We start from the raw sequence: 23,671 nt of genomic DNA, 5'->3' as shown, positions 1-23,671 counted from the left end.
CACAATTATGTGTTATGAATTTCAGGCATGCACACCTACTCCTTTTTACAGCGATATTTGATGTGTCTTTTAAAAAGTAGAACCTTTCTGAGCATGACTTGCAAGGTCACCAACCTTACTGAAAATATGTTATTATTTCTGCTACTGAAATTGGTGGACCTAATGGATTTTCACTTAAATGCTTTCTTTTAGTAGTAAAAAGACCAACAAACTAGAATCACTATGATTAGTGAGAATATAAATAAGCCTTTTCATTTCCACTCTCTCATCCTTTTCTATTGGAATATTCATCAAGTCTCTTGTCGGGTCTAGACTAGTAGTAGGGCCTCTGAACTGCAAAAGGATTTATACTAGTATTGATGCTTGCAGACATGACTTCATTCTTGCATCCATGCATTCGTTCTACATTTATTTAGCATCTCCTATGTGCCAGGCATCAAAGTTCTACTCTGATGCCTCATTATGGCCCCAGTGAGTTGATCTTGAGCTATTATTGAAGACTGCTTTAAAGTGAGATAAGACAACATTCTGAAAGGTCCGGCCAAGCTGGCTGGAAAGACTGGTCACGGTCCAGCACTAAGCACCATGTCTGTTATCCAAGGACCAGCTGATCTAAATTTGAAAAGACTCACCACCAATCTGGTCACTGAGTAATGACATTTCTCAGCCACAGAATCTTATAAAGAACATCAAGGCACAGAGGAGTTGCAATCTCTGCTGGTGGAGGGGTTACCTCATCAATAAAATCCTTTCTCCTTGAAGAATTCATCTCAAAGTACAAGTTAGACATGAGGCAAGGGGTGGTATAACCACAAATAAGAGGAGCTCCTGTCCTCAAAGAGAGGACATCCACTGATATGGAGACCATGCATCTAAGAGTCAGAAGGGACTTTGGAGGCCATCTAGTCCAGTCCAGAAAATCCCTGACTGATAATAATACTGTAAACAATATCCGAAATGAATGGGAGCCCTCCACCTCCCAAAGCAACCCACTCCATCCTTGAAGAGTTCATTTGAAACCCTCATCTCTTCAAATATCTCCCAACCTGGCAGCTGGATTTCATCATGCTCCCTCTAACTCCCAGCAGGGTAACCTTTCTCCCTTAACCTCCCCCACTTTTCAGTGTCTTTTTATGGGTTATCTTCCTCTATTAGATTGTCAGTTCCTTGAGATCAGAGACTGTCTTTAAAAAGAAGCATCTCCAGAGTGTGGAACAATGTGTGGCACACAGCAGGTGCTTACTACATGTTTATTGATTCTGACTCTGACTCCAATTATTAGGAAACATTTGTTCTTGTATCCAATGTCCACCTTGTCTTTAGGCAATCCTTTATTTGAAGCTTCTCACCAATTTACAGAAAAGACATTTTTCCCCCTAAACCTATCAATCAATCAATATACATTATTACCAAGTGCCTACTCTGTGCCAGGCATTGTCTTTATTGCTAGAGATGCAAAGACCGTGTATTTGTTCTTTGTTGCCGAAGAAGACCAAGCCATCACAGAAATGATGACAAGACTTGCACTTGACTTTGTTTTGAGTGAGGGAGAGCTGTGCAGGTCACCAGCCTCACTTCTCCTCCAGAGTTATCTTAATACAGTGACCAGATATTCATCAGGATGACTGGAGATAACTCAGGATGAGGCAATTGGGGTTAAGTGACTTGCCCAAGGTCACGCAGCTAGTGCGTGTCAAGTGTCTGAGGTGAGATTTGAACTCAGATCCTCCTGACTCCTGCACTGGTGCTTTGTCCACTGCACCACCTAGCTTATAGAAACACATCTCCCTCTCTCGATGCAAAGGCTACATACAATGAAACAGCCTCTGTCCCAAGAGTCTACATTTTATCAAGGAGACAACAAAAGTATACAGTAAATAAAAGATTATTTTTAAGGAGAGGAGGCACTGGCAGCTAGCCGTTGAGGAGAGGAGATCATTAAATATTTTATGAAAAAGGTGTCACAGACCTAAGCCAAGGAATTCCCCCCCCCCCCCCAGAAATCTGAGGCAGATAAAACAGCATTCTTTTTCCAATATTCTTCTGATGCCAATCTGAAGTTACATCTACATGGACTCTATACGGCATAAACTTACTAAATTGGTTACAAAGAAAGGTCAATGAAAATTTAGAGAGGGGTTCAAACTTGGGACGATTTGCTCAGTTTACCCTAAAATCAAACTTCCTTGGTGGGGGGATGGTTGAGTGGGAATAACATCATCCTCAGTTTCTTGATTTTATAACTGGTAGAATATTTGAGATCTGAGAGAGAAGGAAAATGCTCCTTTTGTCCTTTAATCACACAACAAATAAGAGTTTCTGAGTTGTTCATTGGGCTCTAAAGGTGTTACTCCATGTTTCATTTCCCCCATAATGATCATTATCTGGGCATCAAAGATTGAGGGCATGGTATCATGAACTCTGGCCTTACTTTTATTCCCTGCCTCAAGGCTGGGTTGTTCTCTGTGAATTCAATTGTGGGACCTCTAGGATCCATCTTTCCTAATGCAGTGTGTGTGTGTGTGTGTGTGTGTGTGTGTGTGTGTGTATATGTGTGTGTGTGTGTGTGTGTGTGTGTGTGTGTGTGTGTGTGTGTATTTAGAGGGTTTATTTCTAGGTAACTGGATAGCTACCTTGGTTTTCTTGGTTAAAAAGGTAAAAGAAAGAGCCCTTTCTGTGGGCGGCCTTATGACCCAAATGAACTTTCTGTTGAATTACAACTTCTGCATCTATTTGTATGTCCCCTTAGGAGCCAACAACTTTATAGAAAAAGGTAATTTCTTGAAGATAAGTTACTGAAGCAAAACATTTGAATAAAATATTAATTAAAAACAAAAGAATGCCTTTGGGGTGAGGGTGATGGGTAAGGAAGAATAATAAAAAATAGCTCCCATTTTTCTGGTGTTCTTAAGATTTACAAGATACTTTCATCCTATCAACCCTGTGAAATAGGTTTTTGGACCACACTTGTGATTTCATGGGTTAAGGCTTTGGGGGGGGGGCCATACCTTCTGCCAATGTAGATTAGCACCCCTTCTGCAATCAGAGAGGTGCTTAAAAGTGACTTGCCTAGGATCATCCAGCCAACATATATCATTGAACATAGATCTTCCACATAATGAGGTGAGGCAACTACTTGGCATAATGGATAGAGCCCTGGACTTGGAATCAGAAACATTTAATTTTAAGTCCTGTCTCAGATACCTACTAGCTATGTGGCCCTAGACAAATAATTTAACTTCCCAAAGCTTCAGTTTCCTCACCTAAAATAAGGAGAATAATAGCACCTATCTGTCAGGGTTGTAAAGAGTAAATCAGATAACATGTTTAAAGCACTTTGCAAATATTAAGATACTATATAAATTCTAGCTATGATGATGGGGGTGGGGTAGTAAGAACTAAAAGACAATTCCCTAAAAGCTCAAATTCTGGTATTGGGTTAGGTCTGGCACAGGGGACAAATGTTGATCATGTTTGTCCATGGAGTATTCATATCTCTCCCTGAAGCATCCTACTGGGCTTGCCTGCTTTCTGAAGCCCAAGTATCTCCTTCCTTTGATTTGTTGGTCTCAAGAAGCACTGGGATCTCTGGGCTCCTGAATTAGTGCATTGCTTCATGTGGCTCTTCTTCCTCAAGTCCAGAAGTCTCCTTTATCCATAAACCTGTGTTCAACGATGCAGTTGTCTGGACTCATTAAGACTGAGTTTCATGGGAAATGGAACCCTGAGAAAAATTTCCTACTGAGCCCTTGGCTTAGGTATCATAGAGTATGTAGAGAAATGGGCATGTTCTTATTACAGTTTCATCATAGAGTGTAAAGCTAGAAGGGAGTTGATAAACATTTAGTGAGCAGCTACTATGTGTGGGGCACTATACTAAACTCAGGGAATACAAAGAAATTTCACTGTATTGTTCAGTCATTTTTTCAGTTGTGTCTAACTTCATGACCCCAGTTGGGATTTTCTTGGCAAAGATACTAGAGTAGTTTGTCATCTTCATCTCCAGCACATTTTTCAGATGAGGAAACTGAGGCATACTGGGTTAAGTGATTTGCCCCAGGTTACATGGTTAGTGTCTGAGGCCAAATTTGAACTTAGGTCTTCCTGACTTCAGGCGCAGTGCTCTAGCCACTGTGCTACCTAGCTGTTTCATAATGCAAATGATACAAAGAAAAGTCAAAAGCTATCTCTGCCCTTAAGGAGTTCACAAAATAATGGTGGAAAACAACAGTAAAAGAAACTGAAGAGGGTAACAAATTCCAGAGGAGCAAGCTTTATGGGAAATGAGGAGGTGGCTGTCCTGAGGAGACCTCCTGAAACGGATGATTTGGGAGGAACTCTCCACTATCCACACTTCCTTCTGTCCAATTACAGGGACAATGGGCTCCAGGGGCAAGGGGTATTGAGGTGTTATGAGTGTCAGGATTTACGTGATCTAGAAGATTTTGAAGAACTTTAGAGATTAGTTTCTCATTCTACAAATGAGAAAACTGAAGGTCAAAGATGGGAAGTAATTTGTTCACATTAAGACAACCAGTAGGTAACAATGTTTAAATCTAGGTATCTAGACCCAAAAAAAGTGGCTTGCTCACTACACCGGTGTCCCAGAGATAAGGTCATCAGAATCAAAGAAACCTTGGAATAAGAAAGGTTGAGGGTGATCATGATGATGAGAAAAGTAGCATTAATAGCAATGATGGTAAAAATTGCTATGCACCTAGCATGTAAAGGTTTGCAAAGGGCTTTATGTACATTATCTTATTTGGGCCTCAAAACAGCCTTTTCACTGAGTTTTATGAGTTTCATGATTCCCAATTTGTACCTGAAGAAATTGAAACTGAAAGAAAAAGTAACTTATCCATGATTATTTAGCCACTAACTGCTAGAGGTGGGATTTGAACCAGGTATTCCTAATTCTAAGCTCAAGAATCCATTCCCTATTTCCCACTGAAGATAGGAGAATACAAAGAGCTGAAGATGAATTCCATATACCTAGACTTGAAAACTAATATTAGGAGCCAAAAATGAGGATTTGGTCTGACTTGACTCTGCATTGTCTCTATGTAAATATTTATAGTTTTTAAAAGCTAATTGAACATTACTTTTTGCCATTTTCCCTTCTGGTATTTTCTCCTCTCATTAAAATCTCTGATATCACTTTGTCATTGAGCTCTCGCCCCTCGTCAAGTTTCTCTTGCTCATTAGATTCTGACTCTGACTCTTAGGACAAAGGTTAGCCAAAGAACAGAAAGGAATTCATGCTCAAGTAAATTTGAATATTGTCATAAGAGCTAAGAAAAAACACTGCACCCAAAATAATGAATTTTAGACCACTTATTCTGGACCAAGGATTTGAGGCATAAAAGAAAATGCTTTGAGTAAACTATAATGTCATGTAAATATTCCATTCTTTTTTACTCCTTTCTGATCACTCTTTATTGGGAAAGTTAGTTGCTGAGTTTGTGGTTCATCCAAACATCCTCACATAGCTCTCGGTGAAACAATGAAGCCTGTTGTACTCTGTCTCACATGGTTTAGGTGTCCCCTCCTTCAAAGGAAGCCAATTAACACAAAGTGATTTTGGAGCTAGAATATGTGAAATCACTTGGAGAAGTAGAAAAGAGTAGATAGAAAGAGATGAGGAAGACTAAGTAAGACCTCCACCTCACTTAACCATGGGGTCCTTCAAAGTGCAGTTTGGGGAGCACTTCCTACTTGAGGTTTTCCTTGATACCCCTAGTTATTGGTACGCTTTTCCTCTTGAAACTACTTTGTACTAATTTGCATATAATTTGCATAGGAAGTAGGAACTGGACCAGTGATTTCATTAGCATGGGGAACTCCCCAAGGGGAAACTCTTTACCAACAGTAGTCAGCCCTTTATCTGCCACTTGAAATTTTAGAATATTGTGTAAAGCACCAAGAGGCTCGGTGCCTTGCCCAGGGTCACACAGCCAGTATATGGAAGAGTTGCTTTATTTTAATTTACATGTGGACATGTTGTATTCTTTTAGTAAAATGTAAGTTCCTTGATCTTAGGAATTCTGTAATTTTTTTCCTCTTTATCTGCTCAGCACCTAGCTTATCCCTTTGCTCATTTTTTTGAAAAAATCTGAATTGAATTGAATGAGCCTAATTTTGACAAACATACTAAAATTTACACAGCCTGAGGGGAAATGGCTTTTCTCCAATTCTTGTTCTTTATACCTTCTGCCCGGAAGCAACCTGGGTAGAAGACTGGGTTTGGAGTCAGGAAGACCTGGATTAAGTTACATTTCTGACACATACTAGCTATGGGTAAAAAATTCTGATTTTCCAGGGTAGGATGAGTGGGCAGATGGGCAACCAATCCCTTGAATTAACCTAGAAAGGAATGATTAGCTTCTAGGTAGACTTTTTCATCCATACAAAAGCATCCACTATTAGCCTGAGAACTTTTAAATCATCATTTTTTTTTAAACAAATAGGAGTCAAGGGTGTGGGGAGGTGAGATGCTCCTACTCTTGTCTCTTGCTATGCTAGGTATAATAGTTAAAGAATGGAAAGGGTAAAGGTAGATAGCATAATGTATAGAACATAGATTTAGAATTGTAAGGGCTTAGTAGTCTAAATTAGGTTCAAACTCCTCATTTTAGTGATGAGTCAAAAAAGTGATTTGCCCAAGGACACAGGGCAATGGTCTGACCTAGTCCCTCCCTCCCAATCTATTCAATAAACTCTAGTGGCTCCCTATTACCTGCAGTATTAAATATACATGTCTCTCCTTGGCTTCTGGTTGTGCTTTGTCCTTCATTCTCAAAAAGGACAATGAGATCAGGAAGATGATGCCATGACTTGCAAGTGAATTGGATTTGCATGAGGCAGAGCTGTGCAAAGTTACAAGCCTCACTCTCACTTCTAGAGTCATCAAAGTACAGTGGAAAGACAAAAGTCAAGACGACTGGCAACGAATGACTCAGGATGCAGTGGATGACCTTGGCATCTTTGATGCTTGACCAATCTCTAAGTGCTCCACAGCACCTTCTTTAACTGCCTTCATGGCTGTTGGAGTAAATTGTTCTCATCAGTCTTTACATGCCAGGGGTAGACACAACCTCCCCGCCCCAACTCATCAACAGCTTTGGAGACTTTCTGTTAACCTCAACCTACTTTATAACTTGTCTACCAAGAAAAATTTTACTGAGGTGTGGCCGTTTTGCATGCTCCAGCTTTTCGGAGCCACAGGTGAGAGCTGAGTGACAAGTGGATACCAAAGATGGGTGGGCAGCCCCGAAAAGGCCTTGGCAAGCCTTCAGACCAGAGATGCTAGTCCTCTCTGAACACCTCATGCACCCCTTATTTTTTATTCCCATGTATATTTTGTTCATACATAGTTGTTTTCATGTTGTCTCCCCTACTGGACTGTGAACTCAATTAGAGCAGGGATTCTTTCTAGTTTATTTAATTTTTGTTCTTTTAAACTGTGTATCTCTAGGACTTAGCATAATGCCTGGCATATAGTAGGCACCTAATAATGCTAGTTAACTGACAAGTAACAGAATTGGGATGGGAACCCCCAAAGGTAGAGTGATGGAATTATAAAGAATACATGTCCTCTGACTCCTCAAACCATGCCTTTTCCTCTGTGCTATTCTCTCTGAAGACATTTGATTAAGCAAATAGAACTTATCTATGCCTATACATAATCTCCCATCTTAAATACTGGATCTTATCTTGTCTTACTTTCTTTTAAAACATAGGAGTTTTGTTGAGAACCAGGAGGGACCTTAGCACCTTATTGGACCAATTTACTATTTTTTACAGGTAAGAATATTAGTGTTCAGAGAGTCAAAATCAGTCAGTCAGTCAGTAAGCATTTATTAAGTACTTACTATGTGTTAGTCACTGGACCATGCATACAAATGTAATAGGGGGTGGGACTCCAGTGCAGGCACCACTTGCTCTGCTATTATAACCTCTCCCCTTGGAAGACATGGAAAGAAAGCTTTGGGGAAAATTGTGAGACCATTAAAGGGACATGACTTGGAGAGACTGTGAAACATGCAAGGGCATTCTGGAACTGGTTCTTCCTCTCCAGTGTGGCTGGATTGGGAAGACCTTTTTGCTATTACCTACATAGCCAGAATTATGTCTTCAAAAAACCTTTATCAGCTAAGGTCATTTCTTTGCTTCATTCTATCTAAGGGAGAGCTCTTTGTCTAGGGAGAGACCTTGCAAGAAAAAGAAGAACCTTAGAGTCTTCCCTCTCTGAGGCCATGTAACTCCTGAGAAGCAGGGCCTTCTTAGCTTTTTCATTCATTCTTTTTCATTGTAGGAATGGGAAAAAGAGTTTCTAATCATGGGTGAGCAAGACCCAGAAATTTTGGGAGTTACAATTGGGGAATTGGAATACATACTCTATATTGCAGCCAACCTAACATCAATGTCCTGAAAAGCAAAGAGAAATCTTTGGCAGCCATCTTTGAAACCTTAGCCTTGGGATCATGGAAAAGTCAAGATGTTTCTGGACATGAAACTGCTGGGACCAGTCCTGTGTAAGAACTGAGTTTAATTTTGAGCCAAACTCCCCTAGAGATGAAGGTAGTTTAGCAGAAGGTATGATCTGGAAATCTTCAGGGGAAATTTGTATCCACCTTCTAAATCTTTGAAGTAAAAATTCATTTGTAAAAGCCAATATATGTTAAGTAGTATGAAACTCTTAAGTATACTGTAAGTATATGAAACTGGGATACTGGTAACTGAACCTCTAACAAATGGGGAAATAAATAGAGCTGCTGGGAGCTCAAAATGATGGCAATTGGAAATCCCTCAACTCCTCAAGGTAACATTGAATCTTTTTTCCTCTACTTGAGTATTTTATATTTTCTAATTACGTGTAAAGATAGTTTTCAGCATTTACTTTTATAAACTTTTGAGTTCCTCCTCTTCCTCCCCCCCTCCCCCTTAAGACAGCAAGCAATCTGATATGGGCTATACATGTACAATCATATCAAACATATTTTCACATTAGCCATGTTGTGAAAGAAGAATCAGAACAAAAGGGAAAAACCACAAGAAAGCAAAAAACAAACATAAAAGGGAAAAGAGTATGCTCCTATCTACATTCGGATTCCATAGTTCTTTCTCTGCATATGAATACCATCTTCCATTACAAGTCTTTTGGAATTGTCTTGGATCATTGTCTTGGTGTGAAGAGCTAAGCCAATCATAGTTGATCATCACTGGTACTATGTACAGTGTTCTCCTGGTTCTGCTCACTTCACTTAATATCAGTCTGTCTAAGTCTTTCCAGATTTTTCTGAAGTCCACCTGCTCATTATGTCTTATAGCACAATAGTATTCCATTACATTCATATACCACAACTTGTTCAGCCATTCCCCCCCAATTGATGGACATGCCAACAATTTCCAATTTTTTGCCACCACAAAAAGAGCTACTATAATTATTTTTGGTGCCATAGAATTTTGAGGGATTACGTAGCATCTGGGCTTTGGAAGAGACGGCCAGAGTAGTCAACATTACAGAAAGGCAAAAACAATATCCCTGCACTGGAGGAGGAGATCATATTCCAGTGGAAGAGACAACATGCAGATAACTACACATATACAAGATATATACAGAGTAAAATGGAAAGCATTATCAGAGGAAAGACCCTACCAAGTGAGAAGGGCACAAAGGGAGATTGAACAGGAAAGGCCTCCTACAGGAAATAGAATTTTAAGGAAGCTGGGAAATGGAGGTAAGGGATCAAGGCATTTCAAGTGTGGCGGAGAGACAATGAAAAATAAATGGACTCGACCTATGTTTCTCTGACTTCAAATCCAGGGCTTACCCTATGCTGCCTCTTCCACAGTACAGACTTGTATTTTAGTTGAATGCACGGAATTAAGATTTGCTGACCTAGACTGACCTAGGTATATCTACCTAGACTGGTGTTAGACCTTGGGAAAGAAAGAAGAAAACTCCTGGGGTGGTGATTTTGGAGTTTAGTCACAGAAAGCCGTGCCTACCTCCAAGAGCCATTTTTTCACAACATAATGTGTGTTGCAATGTAATCCCTTTGGGAAATGGTACGCTTGTTCCAAAGATATTGCTGATGCCCAAAATATTTTTAGATTTCCTCTTACTCCCCTGCCCCAATTATTTGGAAAGTGTCTGATCCAATTTTCCAGAGACACAAGAAAATCACTTTCATTGCTTTACAGTTATTTTTTTGTTGTGATCGAAACAGAGATTAATCAGTTTGGACACCCACCTTATGTACCAGACTAGGCTCTATAGAGAGAAACATAGATTTAGAGTCAGAAAGAACTTTAGAAGCCATTAAATCCAAGCCCGCCCCCTCCCCCATTTTACAGTTAAGAAAACTGAAGCACAGAGAAGATGAGTTCATTTGCCCACAGCTATTAAGTGCCTGAGGCAGAATTGGAACCAAGGTCTTTCTCATTGGCGCGCCCCCTAAATGACTCAGGGGTGCTTTAAAAACTGAACACTTCCTCTCTCAGTCTGGTAGACTCAAGAACAGCTGGACAAATTGTCATCTCTACCAACAGTTCATGAACATGCCTATTTTCCCTATTTTCAACATTTTTCTTTTGAAGTGATTTTTGCTGATCTGAGGGATATGAGGTAGAATCTTAGTGTTAATTTAATTTGAATTTTGGGAATTAAATGAATGTAAGAGAATACTATTGTACCGTAAGATATGACAAAAGAGGTTTCAGAGAAACCTAGAAAGACCTTTATGAATTGATACATAAAATGAGGACAACCAGGAAAACATCTGTATAAAGAAAACTTTGAAAGATTGAAGAATTCTGATCAGTTCAATAGCCAATCAGAATTCCATTAGACCAGTCTACACTTAACGTATCTTCCAGAGTTCAGAGGTTGGGGCACAGAGGCTTTCTTTTTCCTACCTCCCATTGGCAATCTCATCCTGAAGCAGAGCAATTTGTCTAGGAAGAACACTGTGTGTAGAAGAGAGCAGACCCAAATAGTCCCTCTATGGAGAGAAGCTTAGCTAGGGAGAGGAGCATGCCCAGAGACCTCAGTGGAGTGACCTGGGCAGTAGATACACCAGAGTATGCTGGAATAGCAGCATGAGAACACTGTGAGAAAAGAAAAGCCATCCAGGCCCCAGAATGACACAGGTGGGAGTTACTTTGGTCATGTATGGTTCCTATATGTGTTATCTTTTTATTTTTTTTTTAATGTTATCTTTTTGCTAGTATACTTAACTTGGTGCCCACTCTTCCCACCAACATGTGTGTGTGTTGGGGAGCATGCTCCTCAAATTTGTGGGTGGGAATGCTTTGTTACAACTACTTATGGGATACCTTTCAGTAAATACCTTTGCTCTGAGCTAACTGTATCAACCTGAACTACTAAAGGTGAATACACTAGTGGGGAATTGTAAGTTATAGTTTTGTGGCTACAGGTTCACAGAGTGGTTTGGATTGGACCATGACTACACAGTTAATGGGGCAGCTAGGTAGTAACAGCAATCATGTAAACTATCAATAGGCATTAATACAGCTAGGTGGCATAATGGATAGAGTGCTGGGTCAGAGTCAGGAAGACTCACGTTCATGAGTTCAAATCCAGCCTCAGACACTTCCTAGTGTTGTGACCTTGGACAAGTTACTTCTCCCTGTCTGCTTCAGTTTCCTCATCTGTAAAGTGAACTGGAGAAAGAAATGGCAAACCATTTCAGTATTATTGCTAAGATAACCTTAAATGGAGTCAGGAGGAGTCAGACACAGCTGAATAACAGAAAATTACAAGTCACAGAATCACAGAACTTGAGAACTGAAAGGGACATCAGCAACAGGTGTTTGAGCCAGAATTAGAATCCAGGTCTCTGGACTCCAGGACTCCAGTGACTCTGGACTCAGTTTCTCTTAACAGTACAACTGTCTCTTTACTTGTCACCCCTGTAAAAGGTTATTTCCTATTCACCATTATCTTTCTAGTCAAATTTCTTAAAACACTTTCCTTTATATTTTTTCATGATTGCACATATGTAACCTATATTATATTTCTTACTCTCTTAGGGAGGGGAAGAGAAAGGGAAAAGGAGAGGAGAAGAAGAAATGGGGAGGGGAGGGAAGAAATTTATTTAAAAAAATTTTTTTAAATGAGTGTTAAAAATGATCTTTACGTGTGATTGGGAAAAAAATAAAATACTATTTTAAAATGTTTTCCCTAATGCTCACCTTTATTCAACCTTAAATTCTCAAACTGGATTCAATAGCTATTGAATTCTTCATTTTTCAGATGAAGAAACTAAGATACAGAGCAGCAAAATGACTTGTCCTTCATCACCCTGGTGCTAAGTAGCAGCGCCAAGACTCAAGTCCTTGTCTTCTGACTCCAAATGCAGTTAACTATAAATGTCTGTCAATGATATTTATTGATTTTTTGCACATTTTATTTATACCTGATAGCTTGAATTATATCTAAGATTTTTTTCCTAGCCATGCAGCACTTGATCACTGGGCCTCAGTTTCTCCAACTGTAAAATGAGAGACTTGTACTTACCTCTAAGGTCCCTCCCAGTTTTCTGTCTCTGATCTTCGCTTCATGTGCTTTCACCATTTTTTCTAATATTTATTTGTGCACTTATCCTGCTTTAGAGTCACCTCAGAATTACATTATTAGCTCCTTAAGGACAAGAAGTGGACCTTTTTTCATCTTTGCATCCTGGTACCCAGCAGATGACCTTTTATGGGCTGAATAAATACTTATTGAATTGAACTAGATCTCTCCTCTTGAAAACATTATACATACTTGGCCAAGCAGATATGCAAGAGAGCAAGAAGAGGCTTGCTTAGAAAATTTCTGTAAACCCTGATCTCATGAGCCTCTAAATTGCCTCCTTTAATAACCAACAAAAAATGTTTGGCCATCCCTGGACTCTTAGAAAGGTCATGGGGATTAGTAAAGGGGCAGATTTGAAAGAAATGTAGCTTAGCTCCCTTGGGGACCAGAGTAAGTGCTGACTGGAGGAAAAGGGGAGACCCTTGTCTTTTAGAGAACCTTATAAGTGCTTTTATAAATAGGTATGGCATCCTTTATAATGAGCATATCTATTGTTGGACTACGAATACATCTGGCAGAGTGAGATGCTTCACAAGAGCTTGAGGCAGCTCAAGAATTCTTTCTCATTACTATTAACTAGGTTTAGCAGACTTCTTTCTTCCTCCTTGATAATAAGAGTTCATGTTTACATATAGCACTCTAAGATTTGCAGTGTTGTACGTATTGTCCTCACAACAACCAGGAAGGAGGAGCTATTATTATTTAACATGGGGAAACTGAGGCTCAGAGAAGTGGTCACTAGCTTTGGCTTTCATAGTTAAAGAATATCTGAGGTGGGATAGGAGCCCAAGTCTTTCTGACCATTCCAGGCTGCCTTTCAATAGACAGGTAAATGTTGGATAATGATTGGGGAGTCTTCGAGGGCTCAAGTCTTGCCTCACCATAGTAGCTGTGTGACCGTGAGGGAGTCACGTAACTTCTTAGTGGCCGTGGAATCTTCCTAAACCTGTATGTCACAGAAGAGTTGATAATTTGTATCAATGGAGGGAGTTTCCTTTCCCGGACATTCCCCCTTTTCGATGAAATCACAAGTCAGGAATGAAAGAAAAAGGCCTAAAAATTTTCATCAGCGCAATGAAACACCAGAATTCCAGGAGACCAGCGATCAGCCATATTCCTTACCTCCTGACAGAGAGGTGACAGACTGAATGCACAGAATTAGACACATGTTTGTGGACATGGCCTTTGTGGGAATTTTTGTTTCGTCATGCATGTTTTATAATGGCTATTATTATTACCACTATTATTGCCTGAGGGAAGGGGGAAATGAGGGAGGGAGTGACAAATTCTTGCTAATTTACAAAATTCAATAAAAATGAAACTACAAGTTAGGAAAGAAAAAAGGGAAGAAAAAGTGATAGAAAAAGAGAGAAAGGAAAGAAGAAAAAAGAAAAAGAAAGAGGAAGGAAGGAAGGAAGGAAGGAAGGAAGGAAGGAAGGAAGGAAGGAAGGAAGGAAGGAAGGGAAGAAAGGAGGAAGGGAGGGAGGGAGGGAGGCAACTTTGCACCTAGGATCACTTTATCTCTTCATCTTGGACAAAACTCCTTACCTTTCTGAGCTACAATTTTCTCATGTATAAAATGAGGCCCGTGACACCTGCCTTGTCTTACCACAGGTATGTTTCAAGGATCAAATGGAATAATATATGTAAAAACTCTTTGTAGTAAAAATGCACTGCCTAGATTGACTGGGATTGACCAAGAGACTATGGAGAGTATGGAGGACATACATGCAATTGGGAGACTTGACTGTGAGAACTGAGTCAAGACATTTCTCCTCTCTGTTCCTCAGTTTCTTCACTTCCAGAGCAGGGATAATTATTCTTGTACTGCCTTCCTCAAAGGATATTCAGGAGGAGATAACCTTTTGAAGGCAGGATGACATTGTGGATAGAGTATTGGGTTTTGGTCACCTGAATTCAAAATGCACATCCAACACTTACTAGCTGTGTGATCCTAGCTAGGTAAGTCACCTAACCTCTCTGAGCCTCAGTTTACCCATTTGTAAAATAAATTGAACTAATAGCAGTAGTAGTCATGGTAGCCATGAGAGTAGCAGTCAGAATAATAGTAACAACTCAAATTGACATAATGCATTAAGGTTTGTAAAGCACTTTATGTACTCTATCTCATTGGGTCTCAATTACCCTGTGAGGCAGGAGCCATTATTATCCCCATTTTACAGATAATGGAAACTCAGTCTGAGAGATGGGAAACAACTTGTCCAACATTTATATTTGCGTGTAGAGGGTTACAGGGCTAGTAATTGTTAATGGCAAGATTCGAATTCAAGGTCTTCTTGATTTCACAGCATGTGCTCTACTGCTAATTCTTTGCTAAATTTAACTCAGTTGTAAAAATTATATTGATAGGAGTACAGAATGGACATGTGATGATTTCATTGATGGAGAGCTCCTACATGAGGGAAATACTATTGGTGCAGTTCTAGCTCTTCTCTGTGACTTACAGCCTTTGACAGATGTCCAGAGTATTGAGAGGTTAAGTGATTTACCCAGACTCCCACAGTCAATAATTGTCCCAAATGAGGTTAGACTTAAATAGCAAAGTGAGTTATTTTTATGTAGAATGTAAAGAATAGAGAAGTGGAATTAGAACTGGGAAGACTTGAGTTCAAGTACTTTCTCATCCCTATCCAGTCAATTTATTTTTAAGCCAAAGAAAACACATCAGATTCACCCAAAGTTCAGGGGCAATGATGACACTTTCTCTCAGAAGCTATACAGCTTGGATCACGTACAGTTGTATCCATGTATTAATGATAGTTATCATTTATTTAGTGCTGTAAAGTTTCCAAAGCCCTTTGCATGAGTTTTCTCATGTATATCTCATAACAGCCTTGTGAGATAGTTACTACAGACATTATTATCCCTATTTTGTAGATAAGGAAACTGAATGACTGATTTGCCTTAGGGTTGTATTGCTAGTAAGGACCAGAAGTAGCATTTGAATTCAAATCTTGATTCTGGTAGACATCCCTTTATGAGAATTAACTGATGTTAACATGTTGGGGTGCTAGTAATTGGTGGCTTGTGGGAGGAAAACACCTGGAGTAGTAGTCAGATCAATGGCCTTAGAGAAGAGACACCTTGACTTCTCAAGTGTACCATCTAGAATCCTGAAGCAGAGGTATAATTGGTCCCACTATCAGGCCAGAGAGTGTCACATTTAGATCAAAGATGAACTGCCTGGGAAAGGATGGGATGCAGTAACACAAATCCCAGAGGATGTCAAGTTTCAGAAATCTCTACTGCCCATTCAAGCTTTCCAGTATGTCCAGTCCCTGCCCACCTCTGACCCCACTCTTGCTAACATGAATTGGGGATGCTGGGTGATTTTCTAATGGTCCACAAAGTGCCTTTTCCAGGTACCACTTACTTAGCCTAGAAGGTTTCCTTAAAGGGGTCAAACACATTGTCTCCCCAGCAGCTGTGAGCCGTGCATGGCTTAGTCTTCAAGGTGCCATTTTATTTCCCCCCCTCTAATACTTTCCCCCCACCTAGGACTCCTTTGAAATATTCTTAACTTTAATTGCTTTTTCCCCCACAAAGAAGTCAATTTAAATTAAGCAGAATCCATCATTGTGATAATTTTTTAATGAGTAAAGATAATGTACTGTACAGGAATTGAAATGAGGTGTTCCCAGGATCATTTGCAAAGTCTCCAAAAGTCCTCCAAAGAGTTGGTGGAAATTAATGAATCTCAAAGCCTCACAGCCAGCAGTGCTTTCTTACTGAGGCCTGGGCTCAATTAAAAAAAACACCCCACAATAATAATAGTTACATTTTCCAATTTAAGCATTTAGCTCCTTTTATCCAGAGATCCAGAGGAATTTTATAAACATTAATTAAGCCTCACAGGTGTGACTTATTAAGATTAACTAGTTGATGGCTGCCAAATTTGGCAGATGTAAAAGATTGTTTAATGGTGGCCTGATATTGGGTTGGAGCAATTATATCCCTGGGGCTGTGATTCCCAAACTGAGGGATCGAGTCCTGGGTTTATGGGTGGTGGCCTAAGGATGTTCCAAGGAAGGCACCAAGACTTGGGGAGGGGATTGATCTGTTACTTGACATAGCTTCCTCCCTGTGACTCTTATCCAACTTTTCACGATTCTTAGCTCCCATAATGATTGAACTAGACTGTTGCTAAGATACAACTCTGACGATCTGTTCCATATATCTAGTCCATAGACTGGTCCCTGCTCCCTCCAACATCGATGGCTCTAGTTTAACCTTCAAGATCATTTTTGAACAAATTCAAGTTTACTTCTACAAAGAAAATACTAACACTATTGTTCCCTTTACAAAGAGTCCTAGCACCCTGCAGCTAGATCTTTGGAGATTTCTTATCAAGCTTTCACATTTTACACATGAAGAAGGGGTAGCCCAGTCATTCCATCAATAACAGTAACTAACACTTACATAGGCATTTGAAGTTAGCAAAGAGAATTACATATTTTATCTCATTTGATCCTCACAAACAATCTGGGCAGGTAGGTTCTAGCATTGTCCCCATTTTACAGACTAAGGAAAGAGATTAAGTGACTTACCTAAGGTCACACAGCTAGTAATTTTTGAGGCAAAATTCAGATACAAGTCTTCTTGATTTACTGTTCCCTGTACCAGAGTGTAACAGGCATCTCCCATCATTGTGTTTATGCAAACTGTGCTCCAAATTTGGAGCACATTCTATCCTCTCTTCTGCTATTTAGAATCTTGAACTCTCTTCAAAGCTCATCTACCATGCTCTTGCCAACATGAGACCTTTGCTAATTCCTACCCACCACCTGTTTCTATGCCTTTCTTCACAAGTTGCTTTGTATAACTTTTGTTGTTAATGTATAGAAGCACACATTGTTTCTCTTAATAGAATGTAAGGTTCTGGAGGGCAGGGAGTGTTCTATTTAGGGTTTTGTGTGTCTAACATTATGTCTAGCACATGGCAGGTGCTTAACAAGTAAATACTCGTTGATTGAGATAAGGGAGCCCTAGTCGGGGCATAGTGGGTAGGGAAGGGATGCTTGGAAATCCGATGAACTGGACAGCATCACCTATGAAAGTAGGGATAATTTGCAATGATTGTATATGTCCATGTGGATAACCAAGAGTTAACACTACTGCTCTATTCAGTTCAAGTAAATCTACTCCTAATAAAGAAAGGAAGAGAGAGAGAGAGAGAGAGAGAGAGAGAGAGAGAGAGAGAGAGAGAGAGAGAGAGAGAGAGACATACAGAGAGAGAGACATACAGAGAGAGAGAGAGAGAGAGAGAGAGAGAGAGAGAGAGAGAGAGAGAGAGAAAGGATGGAAGGAAGAAGAGAAGGAAAGAAGAAAAAGTTAGGAGACTTGATTGTTTATAAGACTTAACCCTGATGTTTCATAATAGCTCCCTAGTACAGAAAAGACACTCTTTTAGAATAACCTGTTTCAGGCTATCTCATCCTAGACACCATGGGGCTTTGTGAACTATGTAATAAAGGGCAAGGTTTCTTCTTTCTTCAACTCTCTTTGCTTCTTTGACAATACTTTATTTTGGTTCTTGATACACAACTAAGGTGGGGAAGTAGGGCTTTGAGCCAAGGTGTCAATGTTCATATATCATCAGTTACATCATTCTGGAACCATCCCCCCGCCCCAGCTATGTACAAGCTCCTCTCCACTTCCCTATGTGCAAAAATTCCTAGTGGCAACTCTTTTTGGTTTTCTAACCATTCCTTCTCTGGACTATTTTCCTTCCCCTGATCTCTGCCCTTCTTTCTACATATTCTCCCTTTGTGATGTCTGTCCCACAACCTCCAAGGCAGTCTATTCTACCTTTTGATGGCTGTAATTTTTATGGAGTATTTTTTTCTTAGATCAATCCTAAATCTACCTCCCTGTGACTTCTACCCATTGTGCCTAGTGCTTCCTCACCATAGCCAAGCAGGACAAATCTGTTCTCTCTCCCACATGAGATACCTTCCAATGCTTACAGACATCTATCCTGTCCTCCCTAAGCCTTCTCTTCTGCAGTCTAATCATCCCAAATACCTTCATCTGATCTTTATATTTCAAGGTTTCCAAACCCCCATCATTCTGACCTACCCTTTTCCGAATGCCCTCCAGCTTGGAATCATTTATTGTACTCTGTGGAGCCCAGGATCACATATGACTTTATAACTGTGGTCTAACCAGAGCAGAATTATAATATCTACTTTTTGTGGAAAATTAGAATGAAAATGCCAAATAATCCAAACTGGATCTTAGAACAAAAAGTAAGCCACTTGACCATTCGTCATTGGGACCCATAATTTCACCAATGTAACTACTCCTTATTCTGTCATAGGTTGAAAACCCTCTATGCTTTGGTCAAATGTCGTTTTGAGTTGTGTTAGTCGAAAAACTCCTCTCCCTGAGTACAGGCTGGAGATGACCCTTTTCATAGTTAACTAACCATGAAAGCATAGGTCACCACTGGGAGTGTACTTGAAGCCTTCTAGCTTGTCAGGGATTCCCATAACTAGTCCTTTCCTCTACACCACAAGGAGGGATTGAAGTATCACATTAAGGGAGAAATCTCATGTCCCACATATATTGACAAATCAGGAATTATATCATTTGCCTACTATCAGTGCTGGAGGCAAAGCATGTTTTCAATCACTAATTGTCATAATATATAGCTGTTACATTAATATCATCCACTAAAATGCATATACTATAGGCATTCCTGGTTGTGAGCATTTCTTATGAAGCAAACTACAAAAATAAAATAAAATAATGTACCCCATGCCACGCCACACTGTAATTTATCAAGTAGTAAAGAAATTGGCATGTCTTTTCCTGTTGATTTATTGGTTAATTCCAACAATTCATTGTAGAAAAGGCCAACAATGAATTACAATGTGAAGAGAAAAAATTAAGGCAAGCATTTTAAAAGGTGTTTTAGTACACAGTCTTTAGAAAGAACTTACAAAGCTATTTTATAGCTAGATCCATATGGTCCATGAACTGCAATACATGGTATATGAAATATGCCTGTTAGGGACCCCAGCATCAGACTTCCTAATTTTTCCCTCAAATACATTGTCTCCTGTGGGAATCGCCCTCACCCCCTCCCTCACCCTGCTAGATCAGATATTGTTTGATCATAATTATAGTCACTTTTCAAGATTGTATTAGAAGCAAGGTAAAAGCCACGCAACGTACCCACGAAAAGACCAATAGACTTATCCTTTGATGATCAGTTATCTGTCCTGAAAGTGGGCAAATCATTGACTGGAGTCATGGAATGCTGAAGTTCCTGAGAAAAGAATATTGACTGGTGAGATGGAGTGTTGAGTAGGGCCATTATTCCCCCATCTCTGAAGCAGAGATTTGCAAAGACAATTCCTTCCTTCAGGGATCTTTAAACAGATTGAATGGGAAGCCTTTCTCACCTGGGAACTGCTTTTCTCATTTATTGAACCAGATGAATGGCCGAAATTGTTGCAATTTTGTTTAATAGGAAGACCGCAAATATCCAGGAAACGCAAAGCAAGGTTTGGCTTAGAACTCAAAAATACAATGGGAGCCCTTTGTAATCCTGGATGTAGGAGATGGAAACAACACCCGCTGTTATAGACTTTTGGAATGGCTGAATTCCAAAAAGCATGATGAATTATATTCCTGGAATTACAGATATCAAAGTAGAAAAAGATATTTTCTGAACATATTTATATATGCACATATTGAGAGGAGGTGCAACAGAATGGATAGAGAATCAGAGCCAGGAAGACCAGCATTCAGATCTCATCTCTGACTCATACTGGATGTATGACTCATCGAGTGACTTGTTTTCCTAGAGCTATAGACAAATCTCAAAGACGTACTTAAAGTACCAGTTTGCATTGGTAAGAGGGGATTTTCTCACCCAGGAGTTCTTTATAGAACTATATACCATGTAATTTTCTCTGTTCTCAAGGAAATTCCAGGTCCAGTCCCTGTTCCCTCTGTAAGTATTGTCTTCCCAGTGTGTGCCTGGAGAGCAGAGACTGCCTTTGTATCCTCAGAGCCTAGCCTGATGCTTTAGTACAGGGCCCTTCACTCAGTAGGCACTTAATAGATGTTTATGGTTGGATGTTTCAAAATATACTTGTGTATACTTTTATATGTACATATGTAATTGAAACATGTTGCTTGTCTTCTCAGTGCCTGAAGGGAGGGAGAGTATTGAGAACTCAAAATTTCAAAAAGCGAATGTTAAGAATAAATAACAAAAATTTTAAAATGGTTACAATGTCTCCTTTTGTAGAATGTAAGCCCCTTGAGGTCAGGCATTGTTTCTTTTACTCTTGTATCCCTGGCACATACCACACATAGAATATGCTAGGCACGTAATAAATTCTTGTTGATTAATTAGAAATTATCTATTCAAGCCCATTCATTTTTATACAGAAGTGGGAAGTGAAATGGTTTCTTCCTCTCTCCAGAAAGACCTGCGTTCAAATCACACCTTTGCCACTTAGTAGCTGTGTGAAAGAAAAGTCACTTCTATTCTCTTAACCCCAGACAAAGCTATAAATGAGTCTCCAAGAGTTCCCACACTCAGTAAAATTTCAGTACAGGTATTCCTTCCACGTTTCAATTTTCCCCAGTGTGGTTTTACTATATTGTGGGGTGCAATAAGAAACTAAACAGAAATTTTGCAGAAGCCGCAGATGACACAAAAAAGTCTAGAAACTCAGAAACACACAAAACATATGTATAGTATTGTATAATATCATCATATTTTATCTTTTAATGCTGTAAACACCACAAAAGAAAAAGAAAAAATTCAGATTTTTTTCTCTGGTATGAAAGGAGGGCCAAAATTTATGCAAATTTTTCAAATCACAGAGGTGTCATACCCCTAAACCCCACAATGTGGAAGTTATCCAGCTGTACTTGATCCACTATAAGAAAGAATAGTAATGAATATTTCCTTAATTCAATATAAAGATGAAATATTAATGAACATTTCCTTGCTGAGCACTAGTATATTCCCTTAAGTCACACTCTGACTTTTTGGAGGAAATTTTCTCTAATTTTTAAAAATTTCCTCATATGGTCAATATGAAAACTTCAGAAGGTTGCCAACTTCATAGAAATTCCTGCAGCTATGATTTTATTTTAAATGGTTGGGAAAAGGTGCCTTCAAAGAAAGGGTAAATCTTGCCCACAAGCCATTTAAATCACTTACATGATGTCAGGATTGGAGGTGGGAGCCCCAAAGGGACTCTTTTTATAATCAGTGGGGCAAAATTGGCTCTCTGGACAAACTTGAGTTGTATTCTGCTTTAGTTGGCCACTCAGAATGAGAAGTAAGGAAAAATGTGAAAAAAGATAGTTCTAGCTTTTTTTCCTATGATCTGTTATCCCATTATATATTCCCATTACATGTTGTACATCAATCAATAAATCAATAAGCCTTTTTATTAGCACCAAATAGGCATTGCACTGTGGTACCATACTAACTGTCGGAAATACAAAGAAAGGGAAAAACAGGGTTTGCCCTCAAGAAACTTACCATTTAACGGGGGAGACAAGATACAAACAACCATGTACAGACAGGCTACATACAGGATCAATTAGAAATAATCAACTGAGGAAACCACTAACGCTGAGGGGGGATCAGGAAAAACAGAGAAGATAGGATTTTTGCTGGGATTTAAAGGAAGCCAGGGAAGCCAGGAGGCAATGGTGAGGAAGGAGGGAATTCTGGGGGAAAATCAGAAAATACCTGGAGCCAAGAGATGGAGTGTCTTGTTTGAGGAACAGGAAGCAGCCGGGAGAGTACGTGGGTATAAGTATGGTATAAGAAGCATGGAAGGGGCCAGGTTACAGAGGGTTTTGAGTGCCAAACACAAGATTTCATATTTGATTCTGGAGGTGATAGGGAGTCAAGGGACTTTATTGACTAGGGGGTAACATGGTTAGATTTGTGTTAGGAAGAGTCCTTTGAAATCTGAAATTCCTTTGAAATCCCCCAATAAAAGAGAAGCTCTAGGAAGGCAGGCAGGCACTATTTCTTCTGTTACTGTTGTTGTTTAGGCATTCCAAGCACCTAGCATAGTACTTGGCCCATAGCAAGAACTTAATGCTTGTTAATAGATAGATCAATCTACAATTTTGTCCGTCATGGCTACACTGCATTACTGCATTGAGCGGTATCTATATCACTAATATCAGATGATTTCAAGGAAGAGGAGACAAATCTTGCTGACTGTGGGAAAGGCAAACATCCTTTTGACACTCATAAAGAGGTTTTCTAAGTCAGAAGCAAAACAGAAGTCACACGAAGCTCCGTAATTAATATGGATATGGTCTATATTCCTTCTTCACTGGACATTGTTATGAGAGAAGGACTGGAGCTGTGATTTTGTCAGTACAGAGAGCACCGGGTAAGGAAGAAATGCAGGTGAACCCTTTGGCTTTGGTTTATGATCTTAGAGACTTTCTTAGAATGGAAAAAGATTCAATGACTTGCACAGGGTCACAAAGCCAGAGGATGTCAGAGGTAAGATTTGTACTCAGGTCCTTCTGACTCCAAAGCTCTCTATCCATTATGTCACAACACTTTTTCAAAAAAAGGAGGAAAACCAGTATGGCATAGTGGAAGGGAGAGGACATGGATTTGAATCCCAGTTCTGGAGATTGTGATGTCACCTCTCAGCCTCAGTTTCTCCATCTGTAAAATGAGGAGGGTAGGACTAGGTGACCTTTGCTGTCTCTTCTAGCTCTAAATCCATGAGCCTCATAGCAAGGGAAATAAATGATGGATATTTATAGCACTTTCGAATTTTAGAATGTGCTTTACAGATTGTATCTCATTTGAGGCTCATAGCAACCCAGAGAGGTGGGTAATGCAAACCCTATTGTCCCCATTTTACAGACGAGAAAACTAAGACTCATAGGCTAAAGAAGCAGTTTCTGAACCTAAGTTTAGCACTCTAGCAACATTTTCATATTGCCTCTGGCTGTTAAATGATACTGTGTGTTCGTCCTTCATTGCTGAAGAAGGCCATGCCATAAGAGAAATGATGACATGACTTGCAC

This window comes from Notamacropus eugenii, chromosome 6, assembly GCF_028372415.1.
Source record: "Notamacropus eugenii isolate mMacEug1 chromosome 6, mMacEug1.pri_v2, whole genome shotgun sequence".
NCBI classification, from domain to species: domain Eukaryota; kingdom Metazoa; phylum Chordata; class Mammalia; order Diprotodontia; family Macropodidae; genus Notamacropus; species Notamacropus eugenii.
Note: the sequence above shows the minus strand (reverse complement) of the source record.